The sequence below is a fragment of the Tamandua tetradactyla genome, chromosome 15 (assembly GCF_023851605.1).
Source record: "Tamandua tetradactyla isolate mTamTet1 chromosome 15, mTamTet1.pri, whole genome shotgun sequence".
Lineage (NCBI taxonomy): Eukaryota > Metazoa > Chordata > Mammalia > Pilosa > Myrmecophagidae > Tamandua > Tamandua tetradactyla.
Genome location: NC_135341.1, coordinates 66,685,977 through 66,711,429, shown reverse-complemented (window position 1 = coordinate 66,711,429; position 25,453 = coordinate 66,685,977). Strand labels below are relative to the sequence as shown.

The following is a 25,453-nucleotide window of genomic DNA, read 5'->3' as shown; positions in this document are numbered from 1 at the left end:
ACAAAGTACAAGCTCATTTAGCAAATGATGAAACTGTTAATTGGCATCACCAAATCGTTAATGATCCAAGAATTCTGGGAAATGTTTTTTTATGGAGCAATACATCTGTCTCTCTTAATTTAGAAAATGAAGTTCTAGAGGTACAAGCCATTAGCTACCCTAAGGTTTTGGCTAAGAAACCAAATGAAGCAATAAGCCAAGTGTGAAAGCATGATAGGTGAATTCCCAGGCAATAATTCCTCAACGAAACAATCAGAGCAAAGAGAATATACAGCCAAGAATGGAGAAAGACAGCAATGATGAAAACCAGGGATCAGGCAACTTTTTGACGGACACAATGTCCATATTACCTTCTGCCACTGATAAAGGACAAAAGCAAAGTGAAACATTCCTGCCTGTCATGTGTCCCATATAAGAATAATTAATATAAACAATAGAGAAAAAGAAAAGATAAAGACAATAGAAATTAAGGAAGTAACTGTTTAACATCAGGTAATTAAATGGTTGCAAATACTGTAATACTGTTTAGAAATGCCTACTCAATGTATAATATCGCTTCATCGATAGAACACCAAATGTGTTTGTGTTTGGATTTTAGGGTCACTGTTCTAGTTTGCTAGCTGCTGGAATGCAACACACCAGAGATGGATTGGCTTTTAATAAAAGGGGATTTATTTTGTTAGCTCTTCAGAGGAAAGGCAGCTAACTTTCAACTGAGGTTCTTTCTTATGTGGGAAGGCATAGGGTGATCTCTGCTGGCCTTCTCTCCAGGCCTCTGGGTTCCAACAACTTCCCCCGGGGTGATTTCTTTCTGCATCTCCAAAGGCCTGGGCTGAGCTGCGAGTGCTGAGATGAGGTATGCTGAGCTGGTTGGGCTGTGCTACATTGAGCTCTCTCATTTAAGCACCAGCCAATTAAATCAAATGTCATTCATTGCAGCAGACACACCTCCTAGCCGACTGCAGATGTAATGAGCAACAGATGAGGTTCACGTACCTTTGGCTCATGTCCACAGCAACATAACTAGGTGCCTTCACCTGGCCAAGTTGACAACTGAATCTAACTACCGCAGTCACTATAATTATTTTTTTGGCAAGTGCAGTTTGTACATAGATGTAAAGACATTTAAATATGGTGCTGTCTTACTTATGGTCTCTTGCCATGAATTGCAAAAAAATAACCATTTATAATTGTCATCAAAAACTTAAGAAAAGCATTAATGTATAGAGCGGTGCCACCCTATTGCAATATTATGCAAACTACATTGTGATTTTAAATTCCTAGTAGCCACAGTAAAAAAGTAAAAACAAACAAAAAACAAAATTTAATATATTTTATTTAGCTCAATATACACAAAAGATCATTTCAACATATAAGCAATATAAAAAAAACAAGTTATTTTATGTTTTTTTTTCCTACCTAGTCTTTGAAACTAATGTGTATCTCACACTTACAGAACATCTCAGTTTGGGGCTGACTACACTGCAAGTGTGTAGTAACCACACGTGACTTGTGGCTGTTGAAGTGGGTAGTATAAGTATAGAGGTTAAGAAGTCAGGCTTTGACGTCAGATTCCTAATCAAAATCCTATCTTCACTATTAACTACATATACTAGGCAATTTGATTAATCATTCTTAACCTAATTTCCTTTATCTAATAAAAGGGGGATAATAACAGTACTCATACTATGATTCTATGGATTGAGTGAGGTAATGCATATAAAACCAACGTTAATACTGACCTGACATTTAGTAATCATTCAATGAAATTAAGTTGTTAATATTATTTTAGAGATTTTGAAATTACTTAGAGCCTCAAAATGTAACAGCCACCATATATATATATATATATATATATATACAGTTTTTTTTATCAATAACTGAGGAATTCCATCTTTGAAGGTTTGGTCAAACCCTGTGGCAGATAAATATGGTCACAAAAAATTTTCCGATCCTTCCATCATAAAGTGGAATCCATTTTCCTGCCGTGAGTTAGCAAGAGCCTCATGACTTGCTCTGAGCAACAGAATGTGCCAGAAGTGACACCACATGCTTTCTGGGGCGAGGCTTCCAGAGACCTTGTGGCTTCTGCCCTTGCTCAGTGGTTACTCTGCTTGGAGACAGTCCGGTAAGGAAGTCTGTCTAGCTCATAAGAGGATGTAAGCTCGAGAACCACAGTCCACAATTAACAGCCTCCATCATCCCTAGGCATGGGAAGGAGGACATTTTGGACCTTACAGCTCAGATGACCCTCCAGATAACTGCTGCTTTATGAGTTATCCAGGTAAAACAAGCATAGGAAGTGTCTAAACCCAAAATATCATGAGATACACTGTTATTATCATAAACCAGTTGGTTTGAAGGTTGGTTTGTTATGCAGCAATAGATAATGAAACTTTTATTACCCATAACCCCTTAACGTGTTTTTTGGGGTAAAAAATTCACAGAGAATAAACGGGAAAAGGAAGAACAATGATACACCAGTGATGATCATGTTTACTTTGATTTGTTCTATTTGAGAAATAGCTAAATGGCTTAATGAAGTGATATGTTCATTATAGAAAGATTGGGCAAAATAAATAAAGACCAGAACATTAAAAAAAAAAATCACTATCATCTTACTACCTGAAATCACCTCTGTTATTTTTGGTATCTTTACTGCTGTCTTACTTTTTCACTATTATTTATTTGCGAGGTATTTTATGGGGATACACATGCAGAGTTTACAAATCATTTGAAACTGCTTTTGTCCTAGTGTGAATAAATTGCACATCTTAATAAATATACTTCTGAAACATCATTTCAAAACCTGACAAGTACCTTGCTTGGGGAATATACCATAACTGATTTAATCAACATCCCATCACTGGGCATTTATGATATGTCTAGTTTTTGCCATTATAAATAAAACTGGCATATATTATCTTTAGAATCATAAATACGCCATTAAAAATGAAACAAAATAACAAGGCAATCAATAATTTGGGGGGAGGGGGTAGTAATGCACACCCAGGAAACACATAGTGGCACTATCCATTACTTACCTTTATAGCAAAACTTACAAAAATAAGTCCATCACAGCCAGACATTAACTGCATTTCTTCTCTCTCAAGTGCTTTCAGTGTTTTTGTCAATGTCTCTATACCCATAGTACAAATATTCAACAAACTGTTTTTAAACTACACTAATTTTGCAATAACTCTTGTCAATTGATGAAATTCCAATATGCATTTAATTAATAACTCTAGAAACGCAACGCAAAAACTAAATTTGAAGCCAAATAATTTTTTTAAAACTATACAAAGAGAAATTTCTCAGTTCCCACTCAACAGCTTTGTACTGTACCATATGTTTAGAAAGTCAATTAAGAACGCATCAGGGTATCTGAAAATAGTATGTATATGCTATGAAATAATTATAACATGCTGTTGCTTCCCAACAACATCTTTCAATATGATATAGTTCTTAACCAAGTGCTATTTAAACAAATACACTAAAAAATTATTTTCTGCAATAAAAGGAACTTGCCTATTCAATCTTACATATCATGCCTGAGACAGCGCAATCCCAACATATCGATACTTTTCTAATGTCCAAATCATCTGGCCTGTCCTACCTTCTTTAAGCAAAAATGATACTATTCCCATTTAAAGACTGAACGACTGAGTCTCAGAGCAGGTAAGCCAAGCTGATTGTGTTCTAATATAATACTATAAAAGTGGAAAGAGACCCAGAGGACAAGATCATCGAATGCAATGGACCACTAATATTCAGACACTGGGAAGGTTTGTTCTCTTATGGGATGGCTCATGAGCTCCATTTAACTTACAACGTCTAGATCAACGTTCACTTAAAACTATTCACTTCCTTTTTTTCTATACCTATCAAGCATTCTGCATATTAAGTGGGGCTTTTTAGTAACCTGGAAATGGTAGCATCTGGAAGAGCAACTGTAAAAATAATAGTCACTGGAAAGGTGTAGATGCAACTACACATTAATAATTAGACATATGGGTTAAGATTTCATGTGCATTTAGTCTCCCAATGTCAATCTTTGAGAGCGTTCTAGCTTCTTCTAATAGCAATATCAGATTATAGAGGAGGACAGTCAGGTAGCTGCCTGAGCCATCAATCTATAGGACCTTCTAAAGCAGTGACTCTCAAACTTTACAACTCAGATTTCTGTGTCCCACTGCCCAAGAATACACATTTCTAAGAATTTCCAAAGTAATGCTGATGCTACTGATCTCGGGACCTTATTTGAGAATCACTGTCCTCAGTTACTCTTGGATTAAATTGGAATGTTATGGTTTATACAGGTTTCCAAATATGACTCTTTACAAACCAATGAAATGTAGGTGGTTCTGCTCATGCAAAGTAGAATGCGCCCTTGAATGATGTCTCTTACCTGGTTCCCTTGGAAACAAAGCTGGAGTCAAGAATTAACTACTATTAATACTTTATTTGGAGGGTACAAGGTCCGAGTAGTGAGATAAGGAAAAGGGATATGAAGTTGGAAAGGATGGGAAGTAATGCAGGTTGACGCATTACCATGTTGGCCACCATGCAGAGACACAGCCAGCTTTGCTTGGCCACATGTGATGTCTCCAACAGGCTACACAAATAAACTATCTTGGAGTAGTTCATGAGAGAGAGAAAAGAGAAGGAATTTAGCTGCTGTCCATTTCTTTTCCCCATCATTCTAAAATGTCCCACAGGAAGTGAATTCCTCTGCTCTTCCACATTGCATCATCTGATCATTTGGGAGAACAATCCACTTTTCAAGTCTCGAAGTTGCAGGAGGAGCCAGAACTTGACACTGTCTGAACTGGCCATGCAGCAGTACACAAGAAGACCCTCCCAGATTAGCGACTGGACTGTACCAGGTGGCTGTTTGTAAGGGCCAGCAAAATTAGTTCCTTGACGTGTTGGCAGATGAGACAGAGCAGTAATCTGAGGGTCTGGAAGCTGGAGGTATGGAGAATTTCCAGGGAAACCCATAAAATCTGTCTGAATTAGGTAGAAATGTAAAGCACTACCGCCCTTTCACCAATTTATCTCCAATGACTAGGGGCAGCATATCTGACTCAGAAATGACAGAACTTGCTACCAGTCCTGAGATTCATCAGCTCACAATTGCCCGAAAATCCTAGATGCTGTTAGCTGATACTCTAAAGGTTTAAAAAGGTTTAAAAAGGCATGCCATTCCTCATTATGGGGAATGAGAGGATTATTGTCATTACTTTTTTTCTTGTATTAATTTTTTAATCTAAATGTTGAATGCCTTTCAAGAAGGTGGCTGGGTCAAAACATTGCAAAAAATTAAAAAACAACTAAAAACAAACACAAAGTGGAAAATATTTGCCAATAAGAAAGAACTGAGGACTTTTAGACTGATTTTGATTGAGACTTTATAACTGTCTTAATGCGTGTGAGTGATACACTAAACATTTTTGAGTGATATAAAACTGTGAAATTAAGGATAACAAATATGTTAAAATGTGTTTTGGAAGAAAAAATGAATTGCTAAGTGCAAATGAAAGCCCTTTATACCAGACATAAAATTTTTATACACTGTTTATACACAAACAATTTCATCAGTATAAAAATTCAGTCTCATTGACTGCATTAAAGAGCTGTAATAATTTTAATAGAAAATAAATATATAAGTGTGTGTATGTGTGTGTGCATACTCATACCAAAAAGCATATTGGTTTGGAGGGGAGAATATCTGGGCAACATACATAACTCAACATAACCTTATCTAGGGATCCTTAGGGTGTCTCAGACTTCAGACTCAGTGTAGGATCAAGGCTTGAACATAGTATTCAAACGAACTAGAACTGGTCACCCTAGCAGAACTATCCTACTTACCCCCAAATCTCTTAATTTCTTTATTTCACATTTCCTTGGTCAGCATCTTTAAACATTCCCCTGTGTTCCTCAAGTCATTCCCCTGTGTTCTTCGAAAACTGTGGCACCTGGCACAGGACCCCACTTCTCCATCTTCCGCCATGTTTAACATCTACATTGGAGATCCACCTTATCTCATAATCCTAGATTTTCCTACCCTCTAATTCTCAAAGTCCTTAGAGCAGCAGCATTCAAATCAAGTGGGAACATGTTAGAAATGCAAACTCTCTGCCTCCAGACTGATGGAATAAAAAACTCTGGGTGTTTGGCCCAGCAATCTATGTTTTAAAGAGCCCTCTCTGTGATTTTGAAAATCACAAATTTTGAAACCCACTGCTCTACTCCATCATTCACATCCACTTGCCTTCAGCCTGCTCACTTACCTAATCTGGAACAGCTTTTCCTCCAAAATGTTGAACTTCGGCAATCTACCTTCTGATTGAAATCCTTGTTCACTATCTTTTAACTTCACTAAAATCTCTGTTACCTTAAATGCTCCCTGGTCTTCTCTCATTCTCTCAACCCCTTCTCGTTTTCTTTCTTTTCCTCTCCAGCCTAGATCACATGATCCACTATTTAAATTATATTCTCATGAGTACCCACAATTCCTCAATTCTTTAACTTTTGACCGCAACTGTCTTGCCAATGCAATACCCTGAGTCAATCCAACTGCCTGTTTCTCCCGGTTGTTTCTGTGTTGCCAAGTATTGCTGAGAAAATGACAAAGCCATGCTCACTGGCTCCATTACAAACTTATTATTTCCAACCTTGGCTGGTTCCTTTTTTGTTACTTGGCAATCCAATTTTTTCTTCCCTAGTCCATTTCCTTTCCCACCCATAGCAGCTGTTCCAAAGCTTTGTAAATTTTCTTATGCCCCTAACCTCACCTTCAGCCTTTTCACTCCTTAAGAGAAAAGATACACCAGGCAAGAGCTTCTTCAACCTCTTTTCCCCCCACCCCAAAATGTACTCAAATATCTGTGCCCTTTTTCCCTCCTTTCTTCCCATCTGAGAAAGGTTATCATGAATTTCTTTCCTAGGCCACGCCATTCATTTCTCTTTGCTCTGATCCCACATCCAATAAAACCTTGATGTCTATTTCCTGATAATTCTATAATTATCGTTGCTATGAAACTGTTATTTGTACGCACAGCCCACCTTAATTCTCAAAACACTTTTGCATGTGTTTTAACTCCATCTTCAGATGAAAATTCTGAGGTTCAGAAAAGGTAAGTAACGCGTCCACAATCACACAGCTGTAAGCAATTGGAATAACCAAATCCCACGCAAACATTGGTCTGTTCCCTCATCATATTGTGAACGCATCCTTGAAGGCAGCTGTTATTTTTTAATAGAGTAGGAAACTCATGTATTGGTCATAAGATCCTTCACACCCTTTTAGTCATTTTTTCTCCAGCTATAGTTGGCAACTAGCTTCACAAAGATCTAGTCAGAGGATGCCTTGCCTCTGCTGCAATGGCCATCTCTTGTTTTCTCCCCAGAGCATTTCTGATACCTCAGTGAAGAACGCCTACGGGAGGTTGATTTCACTGCGCATATGCAGATTTGGATTTATAAGGGAGTTAACATCCCATGGCAGCACCCTTAAGCAAAGGGGAAAAGAGAGCTGGTGGACAAATGCCTCCTTCTTTGGTGTCTTGAGTAGAAAGTTCTGAGGCTATTGTAGCCGCTCCTAGTCACCCCAAGGGTGCCCGTGCTATTGGGCCTAGTTGCCCATAATCAGCTCAATGTCATACCTGTGCTTCACTCTTTCCAGTTCCCCCTCTTATTCCCTATGATCACTTCTTAAAATAAACTACTTGTGATAACAAACCATTGTCTTAGACTCTGCTTTTGGGGTGGGGAGGGGTATAAATTCAAGGAAAGACATTTACAATCAAAACACTAAGGCTTAACCATGGCTTTGCCATTTATAAACTGTGTAATGTTGGGCAAGGCACTTATCTCCCTGGGTTTCAGCTTTTCTTAGCCATAAAGGGAAGATAATAATAGGTATGATGTGAAAGTTCATAAATTAAAAACACATTTATATTTATGTGTGTGTGTATATATCCTTTGTAAAGTGTAACAGGTTTTAGAAATGCTGGTATTATCTCCATATTGACTTTTTTTCCCATTCTCCAATTTATGAAACTGACAAAATCCAGTTAAAACAGTTTAGGAATAAGGCACCTTCTAGCCCAGAAAGCGAGATCTGAAGTCATGATAATGAATACTTCAGGAAGTCTTTCAGTAGTCTTTTAAGGCATGCCTTCTGATAGAAGGGATTCATAAGGGAAACTTGGAACCTGTGATGCATACTCAGGAGCATGACAACAAAGTAGAAAGAGATCAGGCTAGGAGTGCCCCTTCTCCAAAGGCCTGAGTCTGCTTCCACTGAGACTTTTGGAGCACCTGTCTTACAACCAGAGCTCACTTCTAGGGGAGGAGTCTGCAATATCACAAGCTTGATTAAGGAAGACCACTTAGAAAAAAGAAAAAGATAATTGAGAACTACTGCAAGGCAATTCTCTGGATGGCAACTTGAGGGCTCATTTGCATGCATCTGAACAAAAGATGGAATCTTGAGTGTTTGAAGATGTGACAGTGAATGAGGACAACTGAGAAAGCCTCTTCTGTGTGATTTTTATTAAGCAATCTTATGAATCCAATGAACTTCACCCTTTACAAACTATGCAGCACTGGGCTAGTTATTTTAACTTCTCTGATTCTAATTTTGTTTAAAGAGAATTTTAAAAAGGAAAGGCAAGGGGAGTGGTGGGAAGGGAAGGAATTGGAAAAGAAAGAAGGGAGAAAGGGAGGAAAAGCTTGGTTTTTTGGAATGAGGCATATCTGAGCTTAAGTCCACCACAGAATTGCTTTTGTGATTTAGGAAGTCATTTAACTCCTCTCTGTAATGGGGTATTGTCATGAAGATTAGATATAGGGTATGTGAGGTGCCTGGAACAGGCGTTGCACCCAAATGGGCATCACAGTTGCTGTCATTGTCACCATCATCGTCACAATTCTTAGCATCTTATCACCTTCCAGAATCTAAAATGCAATATTCAAAGCAGAAAATCAGGCATCCAAAAGGACATCAAAAGAAAAGCAGGGTAATGGAGTTATTTTTCTCTTCTAAAGTAGCTTTCAGAAATTACTTTTCTTTTCCCTTTTAAATTAATCTTGAAATACCTCTAGAGACAGGTGATTTTCAAGAGCCGAGCAAAAGTGAGGCCGATCCATAGTGGATGGTAATGCTCAAGGGATACAGCCTGGTTTGCAAAATGTGTGTCATCAGCAAGATACCACCCAGTGCAGCACTTTTTAGTTCAAAGGTTGCAGATACGTGGATTTTAAGGAAGCACTGCTGCAGGACACAGTATGTATTATAGCCTGAATGGAAATGACCAAGAGCCCATCCAGCTAATGCCAGGCCTCTTCCTCAAATAATGCCAGATGCTTCAGTGAAAAGCATAAAATGCCTCAAAAATTCTTCACCGTGTTTTACATCATCATAGAGAGAATTTATTCTTGACCTCAGCCAGTCATCGAGCTATGCCTAGGAGCATGAGACCTTATAGCCCTCATAATAATTTTATCCATGCTAGTCAAACTGCAGATGCCATAAAATATATATTATCCGCATATAGCGTCTATGGAGGTTTTTCATTTCATTCCTTAAAACTACGCTCCCTTTTAATTCTAATTGTTGCACCCTCTTGTTATGGTGAAAAGATAAAGTGTAAATAAGGGCGATATCTTTTTCTCCAACAGTAGTTTGCAATTATTTAGATATATATCATTATTGGGAGTGTCTTCTCAAAACCAGACCCTGTGCTAAGCATCTTATATACATGACATCTCATCATAACAGTCCTGGTTGTGTTTTAGCCCCATTTTACAAATAAGGGAAATGAGACTCAGAGGGCATAAATCATTTTGCCAAATTTCCTACAGCTGATGAATGTCTGAGTTGGATTGGGACTCAATTCTGCTTGCCCAAAGGCCATCAGAGTGTATTTTCTTTGTAGTGTTTTTACAGGGTAGGGAGAGAACCACAATTAGGTGAGTTATGATACTTAAAATATAATAGGGTGGTGTGGGATGGGGGTGGAGGCTGGATGTGGACTTTGAAATTGGATCGATGAAGTCAGAGCACTGACACTTAGCAAAGGTGTGACCTTGATTGATTGACTTAATCTCTTCATACCTCAATTACTTTATCTATGAAATGGAGACAATAAACTCTCCTGCCTCAGGATGCTTAAGAAAATTCCTGGGCCCTTAGACTTCCAGCATAAAGATAACACACAACAAATACTGGTTATTAGGATAGTCATTCTGTTATGACAGCACATAATCATTAGTCATTCAGAAACTGGCTCATATGAGTGAAACCAAGACAGCAAATTCAGCTATCAGGGCATTTGAACATTGCTCTCTTAAACCACTTAATCAATGAGTAATAACAGACTTTCTGATCTAATCAGCATAACTGTGTGCCCGCATAACATAACACCCACATCCGTCAAACTACTGCTCTTCAAACAATTGATCATTGCCCACTATGGCAGTAGAATGCATTTAGAATCATCCAACAAAATAATGAAAATTTAGCCTTTCTGAAACTGTGCTTCATGTGGAGGAAAATCTACTCCTGAGTTAACCTCCCTGGAAATCAACTAGAGCTTGCAATTATTGGGACTTGAAGGGAGCTAGTGCATTACAACTGAACCAAGCTGCTCTGGCTAGATATCAGGACCTGGAGTTATTTTATCAGATCACGTCTTGTTAATATTTCTTTGTTTGTCTTAACCATTATCTGAAGCCAAGGAAAATTTGAAGGAAAACATAAAAAAAAGTGACAGTGAATTTATTATTCACTTCAGTGTGCTGGTGTACTTTTCAGTTCAGCAGAACATTGTAGGTTAAGTACACACTATCTACTGGCAGACTGCCCAGGGGAAACCCTGTCTTGGCCACTGATTAGCTGTGGACTTGGGAGAGATACTTTTCTTCCTTATAGCTCTGCTTTCTCATCTTTAAAGTGGGTGGGGGGTAGTAAAAATTGAACCTACTTCATAATGTGAGTGCTTACTTTGGGCCAGATATTACTCCATATAGTGAATATACAATAGCTAATAAAATAGACTATCTTCTCTTTAAAACTTTATAAATTACATGGAAGAAGAAAGACGATAAATCAATATATGTCAAAAGTGATAAGGTGAACTCCATCTTTCGCTCTGGTAGTAATAAGTTCTGAGATCTTATGTCCTGAGTGATTACTGAGTGTAATATGAGCTTCACATCACAAAACAAAACTAAGAAATAAATCGGAGTAAAGGGTAAAGATCTGCACTGTCCGATATGGCAGTCACTCATTCTATAGCTTTTGAGCACTTAAAACATGACAGGTCCAAATTGAGATGTACTCTGAGTGAACACATTAAAAAAAGAGAATGTGAAAAATCTAGTGAATGCTTTATACTGACTACATGTTAAAATGAGACTATTTTGGATATATTATACTAAATAAACTATTAAAACTAGTTTTACTTGTTCCTTTTTGCTTTAATATGACTACTAGAAAATATAAAATTGCCTTTGTGGCTTACATTTGTGTCTCCTGTTCTATTTCTATTGAACAGAACTGAGCTGGAGTATGATAGGATGGGGGTGGGTGGGTGGCCTCGCTATAAAGGTGGCATTGGGGCAGGGACCTGAAGAAAGGGAGAGAATGAGCCATGTGGGTTTCCAGGGAAGAAACATTCTAGACAGAGGGGACAGCCAGGAATAAATGAAGTATTTTTTGCTACACAACTTAAAAGAGACTTGGTAAGAAGGGAGTAATGATTATTCAGCCCCAAAAGACGGGACTAATTTTAAGAGATCTACATTTATACAATACAATTAAAAATGAATTTCAATTTTTATTTTTCAGAGAATGAGCCCAATACAGCCAGGATTAACCACTATTAGGGATTATGGAAAAGCAGTCGGACTGGACAGAAGAACTGAGCTCACCCCTTGGCTCTGATGAGTTTTGTGACCTTGTGTTATTCAGTAACACACTTGGCCTTTCTGAGCCTCAGTTACTTGTGTGTTAAATGGAAGGGAAAGACAAATAAGAATTTCTGATCTGTCTTCTGTAGAGGATTATTGTAGAGCTTTAAAAAAAGTTCTTGAAATGACTAAATGCAGGAGAAATCACTTAGGAATACTCAAGTGCTATGCATAACCAGGTGAGATGTCCAAAACAATTTTAGTTCATGTCTTTTGCAGTTGTCTATAATATTTCATGTCAAAAAGGATTTTCTTCCAGATTAAAAAAAAAAATCTCCCAAAGGAATATACTAGATAGTTTCTCTTTGCTCCTCCATGTGTACTTTCAACCTTTCTCTGCCTCTTGCCATCCTGGAGGCTGACCTGTATGGACTGTAACAGCAGGCTTCTTTGCCCTCTAGCTTCTACTGGTTTTGGTCATAGACAGGCAACAAGAGATCTGAAGGCAGAACAAATGTAAGGTTGGGGATTTTATTCCATGACGGGTCACCAAGGATTGACTGAGTTCCCCTACCTGGGAGGCAACACTCTCCATGCAGCTCAAACATGGTGATCTTCTTTCCCTTGTTTAGAGTATCCCACCTAAAACAGAGCCTAGCAAATAGTAGGCCCTCTTTAAATATTTGTTGCATGAATGAATAAACCCTATGTTTCTCACACCATCCTGGCTAAAGTAGTGCTTAATAAATGCTTATTTGAATTTTGAAAGCCCCACCCTATTACCTAGTGGTGTGCTGACTATGCCATATTTTCAAGAAGAAGTCTTATGGCATGGAGGTAACCATGGTAAACTGGAGAAGGTGTGGAGTATCTAGAAGGGCAGCTGGAACCCAACCTCAGATAGTTATTGCCATTTGAAAATGTAAGATTGGTGCTGCCAGATCTTTCCATCTTCCAAGAAAAGCCAAAAAATATTTATTTTTTTTTTCTGGTTAAAATGTCTTCATTTTTAAAATGTGGTAATTAATTAAAATTGTTATAAATTTTGTGGGACTCGAATGAAATGTCTACAAGTGGTATATTGCCAGTAGGCTCTCAGTTTGAGAACTATGCCTCACATCCCAGCTGTAAAAAATTCATCTGTAAAAAGGCAAACAATAAATATCAATACCCTGGACTAATGAGTTCCTTCAAAAACTATACAAAAACTATATGTGTTGATATAGATTAAGAAAGAGAACAGCAAGTCTTCTTAAATTTATATCTTTAAATGTTCTCTTGTAGAAGTCATAAAGAGTATGAGACAAACCTATGAATTAGAACTTATTTTGAAACTTAATCAAAAGTGATCTCAATACCTGATGACCTTCACTTCATTTGTAATGTGGGTTCTTCTACCTAAGTGGGCAAGAGAGGAACAGAATATGAGAGTGAGAGTTCCTCAAACGCTGTTTTCCCAGTTTTGTCATTTCCCAGCTGAGCAAATTAAGGCTGAGAGAATGAGACTCACCTAAATTCACATGATGACAGAGGTGAAAAATAAAAAACCTTAATGTCCCTCTGCCTCTTCTCATTACCCCAGGAATTTACTTGCTCTCATTTGGTTCAGACTCTTTGCTTTAGATGTGGATCTTGCTGTTCTGCTCACATATTTGGGTTGGGCTTTTTGGACAACCCCCATTTCTATACCCAAAGGCTCAATTTCTGCCACTCCCACACCAAACCTTGGTTGCCAAAGCCTCAGCCTGGGATATGTGCCCAGATCAGCTCAGTCACCGGAGAAAAATCATGGATTGACCAATGATGTTGGGGGTGGGGGTGGAAAGTGGAAATTTATCATTCCTGGACACTGTGGAACATCTGATACACTGCTTTGCCTCCTCCAAGGATCTAACTCACTCCCACATGATGACTTGGCCTTAGAATATTTACTTGTTGGTCACAGGACTAACAATGACTGAAAAATTGTTCTACTTTCTCCACAGGACAAAAGCAGCATCTACTTCAACAAGGCCATACAACATTATATGATACCATGTTGACTTATCACAAAGCTCTCCTTGGGAAATTTGTCCTCGTGCAAGCTGTCAGCTTTTGAGCATTCATTCATGACTGGGGTCAAGGAAAAACCACATATTTCTACAAAAGGTTTATCTTTTGGCATAAACTAGATTGAGGCTAAGAATTAATTTCGCATGGGTCACATAATGTTTATGGCTTGAGGATTAAAAAAAGGTAAGATTTTATAATGTTTTTTCCCAAGGTAGAGCTGGCCCCTTAGCTAGAGGAAGAAATTGGGACTACAGGGACATGTTCTTAAGCTCATGTCCATATTAGCTCATAACTGTATCATTGGAACGTGGTCATGGGGCAGAATATTTTATTCTAGTTTCCAGTCTTTTCAGGTGCCCAAAGAGTCAATCATAATTAAATCCAATGCTCAGAAATCTATTGCTTTTCATGCACTACATAAGAGATTGTTAAGGTAAGAGAGTGAGCATCTGAAGGGCGGAAGTAGCATTTTGATATAGACAGACAGACAATAGATGACAAAAAGAGAGAGAGAAATAGAGATAGACTCTAATAACAAACATAATCAAGTTCAGGAAGCTGGTGGTTTTGTTTTGTTTTTTCCTTTTTCTTCAAGTGGCTGCCTCAGCCTGCATTTCTCTGTATGTACAGACGCATCCACAGAGACTATCTGAAAAGCTTGATGCAGTTGAAGTTCGAAGGTTTTCAGTAGCTTACCTTTAATAAAACCCAGATGTGATTCAAACCTGAGTGGGTCTTACTTGCCAAGAGTATTTGTTATTACTTAAAGAAAACTCTAGAAAACTGATAGAACGGAATCATACTGCTGAGGGAGAGAGAGATGCTCAGTTACCTAGTTATCATTCTTTTGTAATAAAGCCTATTTAGGTTGGCTTCATTATGTGACTTCCAAATCACATCATCTTTATTAAAGGCACTTAAAATATTCAACATGAAATGAAATTCCAAATGCTTGATTTACTATAAATTGTGCACAGGTGTGGGATTGTTTACAGTCCTTTGGTACAGTAGGAAGTCAAGCTTTCCTTTATATTGCATGGTGCAGTAAGCACAGTTAAACTCTGAAATGTTAGGATCATTACAAGGAGGCTTATAATATGAAGCAATTGTCAATGCAGATCAAATTTTAGACTCAACCACCATCATGGTATTTCCTTAATGCTACTGCAAGTGGTTCTTTGTTAGAACCTTGGAAGGAAAAGGACTATCTCTACATACAGAAATGGTTTAACTCCTCAATGCTCTAGGGAGTAGAAAGACTGTAGATTAGAAAAGTATGTGCTAATATGGGCAAAACCTGAAACGGGCTCCCCTGGGAAGGCAGCATTTGGAAAAGGCCTGGCCGTTTTGAGTAGAGCTATAAATTTCTTCTGAAGGTGAGATCATTTGAGAAAGTACCAGTCTCTTTAACTGTGTCTTGGTTAATGTTTCCAATTACTAACATCTCGTCCCCTAATCAGCCTTCAAAGACTGGAAAAAAATACAAATTGGAAAGATGACAGGTCATATTTTTTGCATTTTTAAAAGATGAGTGGAGTGAGTGAGCAAGATTAAATTTGCATCTGTATTTAGTGACCTGAAATCATTCAGTGATGATGTGGGAGGACCTCTGGGCTGGAAATAGACAACTGGGTTTTACAGGCTCTGGTACTAAATGAATGTTGAAACTCAGAAGGAAAGACCCTTTTGTGACTCAGTTTCCTCAACTCTGAAAGGAGCAGCTGGAAGTCACAACAGGGCTTCCTCTCAGCTCCCAAACAGTAAGACCTGGTGAGTTCTAATATTAGATCAAAGCCCCTGAGCTTCTACATTTTTGGTGCTTATTAAAAGTAAAAAAGGAGAAAGATCCCTATCACTTTGGGTTAATTTTGATGGCCATTACTAAGAAGAAAAACAGGAGTGACTATTGAGTACTTTCTATGTTCCAGGTGCTGAACCAGGAGCTTAGCAAGTATTATTTCACATAATGCTTACAACTCCATGAGGGAGTTGTTATTTCATTTCAGCTATGGTAAAATAACTTACTCAAGGTGACACTGTTTGCAAGTGGCAGAAATAGTACTTAAAATCAGATAAACTCAGGTTACTTTGGCCTAATGTCACTGTGCATTTCTTCCTCAAATAATTCAAGATTCCTAAGTATTAAAGCAAATTTCATAGTTCCCCTCTCCACCCATGGACATTTGAGATACCTTCATATTTTCTTTAAGAAACTGTTCATTCTTTCCTGGAGCATAAAAATTAATTTGATATTGTTCTATTACATTACCTAGAATTAAAAGAGATGCTGTTACTCCCTCATCCTTTCATTTTTTTCTGTGTTTTCATTGATAGTTTTGTATGAAATGTTAAAATTTATTTTTCAGAGTATGATTTGGGTCCCCCCAATCCTAAATTAACATTTTATCATCAACTTTAAAAAAGCAATATATTGATCTTCATATACTAACTAGTACTTAAGTAACATAAAGCAGTGTTCCTCGATTGCAAAGGTCACGTACCAAAATCTCTGTGGTAGGAGAATCCATAGTGAGAGACTTAAGACTGTAGGGGTAGACTGAGGCTAACGTTGTGATTAAGACTCTTAGAGGCTCAACCCATGTCACCGGCATATCACACATTTTACGTTTGTGGTAATAGATATCAAGATGCTTATCTCCACTTTACTTCTCTATTAGAGTCTTAGACATCTTTAGGCACAATCAGATACATATAAATTCATTCTGCATTGATGTAGCAACTAAATGCACTAAAGGGCAAGTACATGGTTGGTTTTCTGCATCAGATCCTCCTTCTGAGTCTTCGATGCCTTTCTGATTTTATGAGCAAGTTGTTCTGGACCCGATTCTCACAAATAACTTCACCACCATGAGTTTCCCAGAAGCTTCTCACCTGTAGTTCACTTACCTCCCTCTGACCAGAAGCAGAGCTTTCTCAAAGGACTTCACGTTTCCCTGCGCTTCCCTGCAAAAATTTTCACCTCTTTCCTTAGCCTCCTTTTTTATGCCCTAATATCAGAGTCCTCATTTCCTAGTTAAACTCAATAAAAGTGATTCTTAGATGATATTGGAACTAAAAAAATCTCAAGATTGCTTAGAACATTTACAAGAGAAAGGCTTCATATACTAGACTTAACCAAAGGAACAGGGAGGGACTATTTTTTTTTCTTCAATATTTACTTAAAAATAAACAGTTAACCAATTTTATGAAGTTAAATGTAGACTTACCATTTGAACCAGATCCCCCACTCCTAGGTATCTGCCCAAGGGAAATGAAGCCTTTACACAAAAACTTATTGGTGTATGTATACAGTGCCTTTGTTTATAATCATCAAAAGCTGGAAATAACAAACATGTCTGTTATAGTCTGGAGTTATGTACTTCAGAAAAGGTTCTTTTACTCAATTCTTGTGGGTAAGACATGTTGTGGGTGGGACCTTTGGATTAGGTTTTTTTCAATTGAGATATGATCCACCCAATTTAAGGCAGGTCCTAATCCTTTACTGGGAGGATAAAAGGCAGAAATGCAGAGGGAGAGAGAGAGTGAGTTTAGAGAGAAATACCCCAGAGAGACTAAGAGAGGACCCACAGACACTCAGAGAGAAAGCCACTGGAATCACTGGCATTAGAAACTGAAAGCAATGGAACCCAAGAGCAAAGAACAAGTTGATGTCACCATTTGCCTTCCCACATGACAGAGCAACCCCGGATGCCAGCAGCCTTTCCCCAGAGAAGGTATCTTCCTCTTGATACCTTAATCTGAGCACTTTCACGGACTTAGAACTGTGACTCTATAAACTAATAAATCCCCATTTGTAAAAGCCAACCTATTTCTGGTATATTCCATTCTGGCAGCTTTAGCAAACTGAAACAATGTCCTTCAACAGGACATTTCCTGATAGATTAACAAATGGTAGAATATACATCCATACAGTGAAATGTAACTCAATAATAAAAAGGAACAAACCACTGGTACAGAAAACATTGATAAATCTTAAAGGCTTTAGGCTGAGTGAAATAAGCGAATCTCAAAAGACTACATTCTATGATTCCATTTATATGACATCCCAGAAAAGGAAAATCTACAGGGTAGAAACAATGCTTCCAGGAACTGTGGTAGGGCAAGGAGGTTACTATAAGGGGGCCTAAGGGGGGAAAAGGTAAAAAAAAATGGGTAGATTGAAATACTGGTGGTCAATGAGAGGAAAGGGTAAGAGGCATAGGATATATGAGTATTTTTCAGTTTTCTTTTTTATTTCTGCATATTGGTTGTGGCAGTGGTTACATGACTTACATGCATTTGTCAAAACTCACAGAACTATAGACTAAAAGGGGTGAATTATACCATAGTAAAAATAAACAGATAAACAAATACTCTTTTTTAAAAAGAAATTGGATCTGTAAACCAATGATTTGTTGTGATGGAGGTAGGGTGAAAAGGATTATAAAATGTCAGAGATAGGGCTACAAGGGAAAAAATTCTGACTTTCTCCTAAGACAGTCTCCTGCTAAGGGAAAAGCCCTATGAAGGAGTGACATGTTCTATATTTCATGTTTTGGCTTTTCCTTCCCCTGGTTACAGGTGAATGGACCCAGAATGAGAGTCAACTCCAGGAAAATTATCGAGTTTATGTAAGGTGTTACTATACAGAAAAAAATCTGTATGAAAAAAATCTGCTTCAGCTCAAACTCTGCAAACTGCTTTAGAGAATCCAAACTGGGAAAAAAGAAAATGAAGCAGTGGAAAGTAAGAAACAGTCAGAGAGAAGCAGTAGCTGAGTCAACTTATTGGAGAAGTGCTGCCACATGTGTTGCTTCTGAGGAGGCCGTAAGACTACTTGTCTAATTCCTGAAATCCATTTTGTTCTCCATAAGGCCCAACTGTATGACTTTCTTTCTGAGTCTGTTTCACATGCTTTGATCTCTTTTCTTCCTCCTGAATCTTTATCATAAGCCTCCAGTACCTAAAAAACGTGAGGACTCCTAAGTCATTCCTTCTACCCTAATTACTGTCCCTCCTCCAACTCCTGGGAGCCTGGTGGTGTGCATAACAATTCTCCTACCACACACCATTCTCCAAAACCCCAAATGCCACGCACCCACTCTGCCATAACAAAACAGCATCACTTTACAGTAAACACAGCCCACTGATCCGGAGCTAAGAATTCAGATCTTCAACTCCGCAATGCATAAATGTGGGCAGTGCCCAATCCACACTATTTTTAAATTAGTGTTTCATAGTTGTCATATTTTCCCAGTTTGAGCCTCAGGTTTTGTTGTTGTTGTTTTCACCTACACTCAGGCTTGTTTGGGACAGGATTTGTTAAATTACAGTAGAATAAAGGAAGGATCTATGCTATTCTGTAGACTCTCAGTGTTGGAAGACATATTTAAGGTCTCTGAACCATGAAGATGGTTGCCTGAATAGCTCCTTTATAATATTTACTCCATAGGGATATTTAGCATCTCCTTGAATAACTCTAGGGTCAGGGAACTCATCATTTCATGAACTAGGCTGATTAAATCTTCCATAGCCTTGATGTTAAGAAATTCTTACTAAAATTCAGCCATTTCTCATACACCAGAATAATCAGATTGTTTTTGCCAATCTAAAGCTTCCCCAATCCTGCACCCCCATTCACATGGAGTAACTGGAAAGCCCATTTCTTCCTTCTCTACCATAACCATGTGATTGATTAATCTTGGGCAACATAAACCTCTCTGGTCCTTAGTTTTCCCCAAAGGTTTTCTATAAATAAAGTATATAATCCCATTCCCCCCCTCCAAATATTCAGAATTTCTAATATTTTTATTAATAATTTTGCCAAGACTGGAGAAATAGTTACAATATTAGGAAAGTGTTCTAGTTTGCAAGCCGCCAGAATGCAATATACCAGAAATGGAATGGCTTTTAAAAAGAGGCATTTAATATGTTGCAAGTTTACAGTTCTAAGGCCAAGAAAATATCCAAATTAAAGCATGTCTATAGAAATGTCCAAATTAAGGCACCAACAAGAGGTTACCATCACTCAAGAAAGGCTGATGAATTTCAGGGTTTCTCTCTCACCTGGAAAGGCACATGGTGAACACGGTGACATCTGCTAGATTTCTCTCCAGGCCCTTCTGGGGCATTTTCCTTCTTCATCTCCAGAGGTCTCTGGCTGCCTGCACTCTCACGGTTGTCATCACTTTAAAGGGGACCCTCTCCAAAATGTTCCCTCTTTTAAAGGATGCCAGTAAACTAATCAAGACCCACCTGGAATGGGTGGAGTCACATCTCCCTCGAATCCAAGGTTAATACCCACAATTGGGCGAGCCATATCTCCATGAAGATAATTCAATCAAGTTCCCAGTAGTACTGAATAGGGATTATAAGGGTGCCCCATAGGATTGGATCAGAATTAAAACATGACTTTTCTGGGGTACATAATCCTTTCAAACCAGCAGAGAAAGGTTTCACCTGCAACTCACATGAACTTATTTTTCTTTGCAATAGTAATTATACACAACTCTGTTATGAGATGTTTTTCAACAACCCCAGAGTCCATAAAACTGTACATGATGGGCTTTATCATCAATGAATGGACAGAAATATCCCTTAAAAAAAAATCCTCACTCATTCTGCCTTTCCAAATTTTAAAACACTTCCCAGTGATTTAAAACACTTCCCATGGTGCTTATATTTAGCTTTACTGACATGGGCATTTCCAAAGATTATTAAAAGGAAATTAAAGAGCAACATCAAAGACCAATCCCACGCCCTTCTAAGACATTGAGAGAGAATTCTGAGGCTCAGGGAGCTGGACCACAGCACTGGAGCTGGAACTCTCACTCCATCTGGGAAATCCATTTTTCTCCCTTTCCCATATCATTGGCATGACAATGTTACATAATGAAAGTATAGAATTATGGACCAAAAATAACTGCCTTCTTAAAAACATGCAATGTCAATTTGCTAACTAAAACCCTTTCAAAATATCCTCTAACTATTTATGAAAAATAAATCTAAACCTCTCCTTCATGGGCATTTGAGGCCTTTTACAAATTTGTCCCTACCAACATTTTTGGCCTCTTCTGTCCCCATATTCTACTGCCTTCCCCTTACTCTCTTTGTCAATGGCAAGTGACAACTCCCCAAACTTGCTGGGTTCCTTCACACCTCGGCACCTCTTCTCATGATGGCTGGTCTACCCCAAAATGTCTCCTCCTCTTGCAAACCACAGTGGATCTCTGCAATCCTCCCTTCTCTTCTTTAGATGTATTTGCACCCAGGGCAACACTGCAGGAATGTGCTGCCATTTTTAGGAGCAGGACCTCTGTCTGCTCAGGCCCTGTGGCCTCCATCCCTTATTCCACAGAGAGCACCTCACCTGCCTGCCTTGGCATCACCCATTGGCCAGCTGAACTCATGATCTCTTCTCTCATTTCTTTATATGGGTTATCACTCTTATTCCCATATTTCAATCTGTAATATTTCTAAACTATAACAACTTCATATTTTTCAGTTGAATAACATCATAAAATAACGTTATTTAAAATAATAGTACAGTTTTAAGGAAAAATGTTTCAGTACTGTGTATGCCCTTGGGAAATTCTATTAAATATGTTTTAATTTGAGAATTTCACTATCTGTACACATTGGTATCCAATGTGAAAATTTCTTGAAGAAAGAATGAGAATAGTTTATGTGGAGCTTATTTTAGTTTGCAAATATAGAAGTTCTTGAGAACATGGATTTTAATGTTGTCTGAATATATAAAACCTGTTGGCTGCCTTTATCTACTCTGAGCAAATATAGTTTTCTCTACTCAATCAAGAGTAATTTATTTCTTGAATCCATCATATCCTTTCAGCTTCTACTGGCAGTGACTTAATTCATTCTCTATTTATCTAACGAAATATTGCAATGGACTCTTAACTGCCTTTGGTGCTTTCAGTCTCAACCCATCACACATGCATACACACAAACACACACATGTGCACACACACTCCTTAAAAGTTACCAGTGGTGCCAGCTTTTTTAAATAGAAGGATCATTTTTTCAATATAAAAATAAATTTATTAAAAAAAAAACACATAAAAATAAATTTCTTTCACTTTCCCACCATCCCAATTTGGCCAACCTTAGGGCCTCCACTGGATGGAGACAAAAGAATACCAGTGAGCTTGGATTAAGAGAGCTCCCCTATTTCCTGCCAACTGGAGCTGGAGGAGAAAGTCCCTTACCAAGGGTCAAAGGACTATACCAACAGAGAACAAGTGAGCTGCCTCACTAGAAAAAAGACTGCCCATAGTCAGAGTCAAGTGAAATCCCAAACTCTGTGTGCTTCTGCAAACCCCTTCTGTGATGCTTTCTTCACTTTCTTGGCACCAAGAACACAGCTTCCCCTGTCATCCTCTGATGGAGTGGCTGTTTTTCCTTCTCTGCTCCACATACTACCAGACCTGCATATGAGTTATATATCCTACTTGTTTCTCATTGCCACCTCTAGGATATTCTCCCTTCTTTTCACCTCATCAAGCTTTAATGTTTTTTATTGTGGTGTTATATATATCACAAAACTTTCCATCTCAACCGTTCTTAAGTGTTCATTTCAGTGGGATGCTATCACCACCATATATTCTTAGAGCAACAACTACCTCCCACTGTAGCTATCACTACTGAGCCTACGAAAGTTACTCTTCTTCTTTTCTTGATGGTTTTAGCAACCTCTGATCCTGTTCCCAACACTATTTTTCATATAATTTTTGGTAATTTAAAAATCACCCATAGCTTCAACATTTTGTCCTCTAGCCTACTGCAGAGACTCTCTCCCATGGTCTTTGGTGCTGGGTCCTAAGACCAGATTTTGCTGGGCTAAAAAGTGAATATGCTTGTTTGCCATATTATATCCCCCACAGTTAACCTACATGAAATATTTCAGAAATAGGAATTCGGGGGTCTTCTGGGCAAATCCACAGGAAACTTTCCCGGAACCCTTTTCCAAGTTTGCTGTTAACCTTCCTTACAGGACTTCTACTCAGACATGCCACTCTGTAATCTGATTCCTGGGGGGTTGATTTAAGAGGGGTTCTTATTTGGTCTCCTGAGAAACCTTCCTGGAGCATTCCTGAAAATCAACTCAGAGGACTTCGTCCTGGGACACTGGTGTCTGTATCAGTCAGCCAGCTGTAGCCACAGCTGACGAGGCAAGGTAACAAGGAGTGCCAGTATCTATTTAGACGCTTATAAGTGCCAGGGTATTTGCTAAGAACTTGACATGTATCACCTTACCCAATCATCTCAAAGCCCCTACAATGCAGGTACCATGTTTATCTCCATTTTATAGGTAAAAACCTGAACCTCTTTAAGGTTATGGATTGTGTTCATAATTTAATAATTTGTTGGTGGCGAGCCTGGACTTGAGCCCAGACGTTCTAATTCCAGAGGCCAAAATCATAACCATTATGCTGTATACCTTCTCCTAAATATGAAATCAGGAAAGAGGAAAACTAAAACAATCACGAATTTGCCTCCGAATGCAGTGTGAGGATGATTCTCCAATCACTCAATTAAACATTTTTTTTCTTCACTTGAAATTGTATTTTCAGTAGACAGTTAAAAAATAAAGTACTTATTAAAGTTCTACACACACACATACACACACCATTAAAAGGAAGAAAAAATATTCAAAAGCCTCTAAAAATTTAAATGGCTACAAGTTGATCTAATATATTTGCCCAAGATTTCCCTTACAGTAGCTGTTTATCTTGCCTCTGAGACCATGGTTTCTATTAAGTTTTCATTTAACATACTGATAGAGCCCAGACAAAGGTACTCACCTCATTACAACTCAGTGCAGTCTGTGAACCAGTTGCATGGACAGAACCTGTGGGCTTGTTAGTAATGCACAATTTCAACCCAACCCAGACAGGCTGAATCAGAAACCACATTTCAACAAGATCCCAAGTGATTCTTTTTTGTGTGCTTGTTGGTAAATTTTAAACTCAGGCATACTGATAAGACTGCAGAGAGAACCTGGGAGTTATCACAAGGGATTTGACAATCCATACCGTCTCTAAATACTGTCTCATGGTGAAAGTGCCAAAGTCCAGACATTAGGAGAACTACCTCTCATATCTGAGTGACCTCAGATGATTTCAATTCTCTTGGTCTGCTTTTCATCATTTGAAAAAATAAGGAGAAAGAGAAATGGACCCAGAAAATTGTTTTTTCAAACTTAACTGCATATTGGACTCACCTGGGGATCTTGAAAAAATACTGATGTCTAGTTCTCATCATGAAAGAATCAAATGGAACTAAGTCAGGGATGTGGCCTGGGCATTGGGATGCTAAAAACTTCACCCAGGTGATTCAAATGTGCAGCTACGGCTGAGAACCACTAGCCTAAAGACTGGCTCTTCAGTTTAGTCTCTGGACCAGCAGCATCAGTGTTGTTAGAAATGAAAATTCTTGGGTCCTGCTTCCAATCTACTGAACAGGAATCCCTGGAGGAGGGCCCAGAAATATGCATTTAACAAGCCCTGCAGGTGATTCTAATGTTCACTCAAGTTTAAGAGACCAGCCTGGAGAAATTGCCAAGATGTCTTGCATTCTGTAAAAATTGTGATTTTAGCACATATTTGCGATTGCATATGTCAACAGTATTTTTTGCACATGAAGTCCCATGGCACCTCATCTGAAGACTTTCTGTTTTGGGTTAATGGCGAGGCTGGAAAAGAAGTGACTTTCAGGAAAAAATTGTAAATAGTGACAAAAGTCCGATAGCAACTATGTATTATTTGCACCTTTTCCCTACAAAATGGACTTCACAACAGAGGGAAACACCCTTCTGTTATGAAAAGGGACATAAACACCTCCCCTTCTCCAATGTCAGAAATGTGGCCTAGAAACTCAAGAGTTCAGCAGTGTGGGCAACTGCTCTGCTAGTAGCAGGGCTGATTCCCACCTCCCAGCAGAATTGAAGTAGGCGATATTCTGCTGAAGAGGTGGTAGATTCTCCTCCCGATGTACTCAAATGACCAATTCTTGAGACACTAGGGTCTCAAAAAGAGAAAAGAGTTTATTGCTAGGCAGGAAGAAAGGGATTTGAAGGCCTATCAGCCCAAAAATGTCTCCCCGAATTAGGACAATCAGCACAATGGCTCCAGATGATGTAATCAGAGGTGATCTAATGATCAAGCATGCACAGATTGGTTACTTGTTTAGTCACAGAATGTATATAAGAAAATGGCGGCCTTTATATGATGATGGGCATGATTTTTAGTATTATAATCATATACAGGCGACTTACAGGTTAAAGTCTAAGCTACTGCACATGTCAGATGGACCCATTTTGGTTAGGTGCAGCTTCCAGATATCAAGATAATTTTGGAATTGGGGTAGGTTATTCTGGGCAGACGAAGGCCATTCCTTCATTAATGAACATTAGGGGTTGTCTAGTGATCACAAGATTCCAAAGTTGAAAAACTGGATAAAA

General features: G+C 38.4%; 1 protein-coding gene and 1 long non-coding RNA gene across 4 annotated transcripts in view; one reads left to right on the top strand and one right to left on the bottom strand.

The window, feature by feature from the left end:
• Window positions 1-25,453, bottom strand: part of ZNF385D (zinc finger protein 385D) — a 332,722-nt gene that overhangs the window by 280,595 nt on the left and 26,674 nt on the right. The gene's annotated exons all lie outside the window — the stretch shown is intronic.
• Window positions 8,975-18,796, top strand: LOC143658030 (uncharacterized). The gene is made up of 4 exons (XR_013163081.1): window positions 8,975-9,029; window positions 11,861-12,161; window positions 13,908-14,157; window positions 18,556-18,796. It is a non-coding gene; the product is annotated as an uncharacterized LOC143658030 (long non-coding RNA).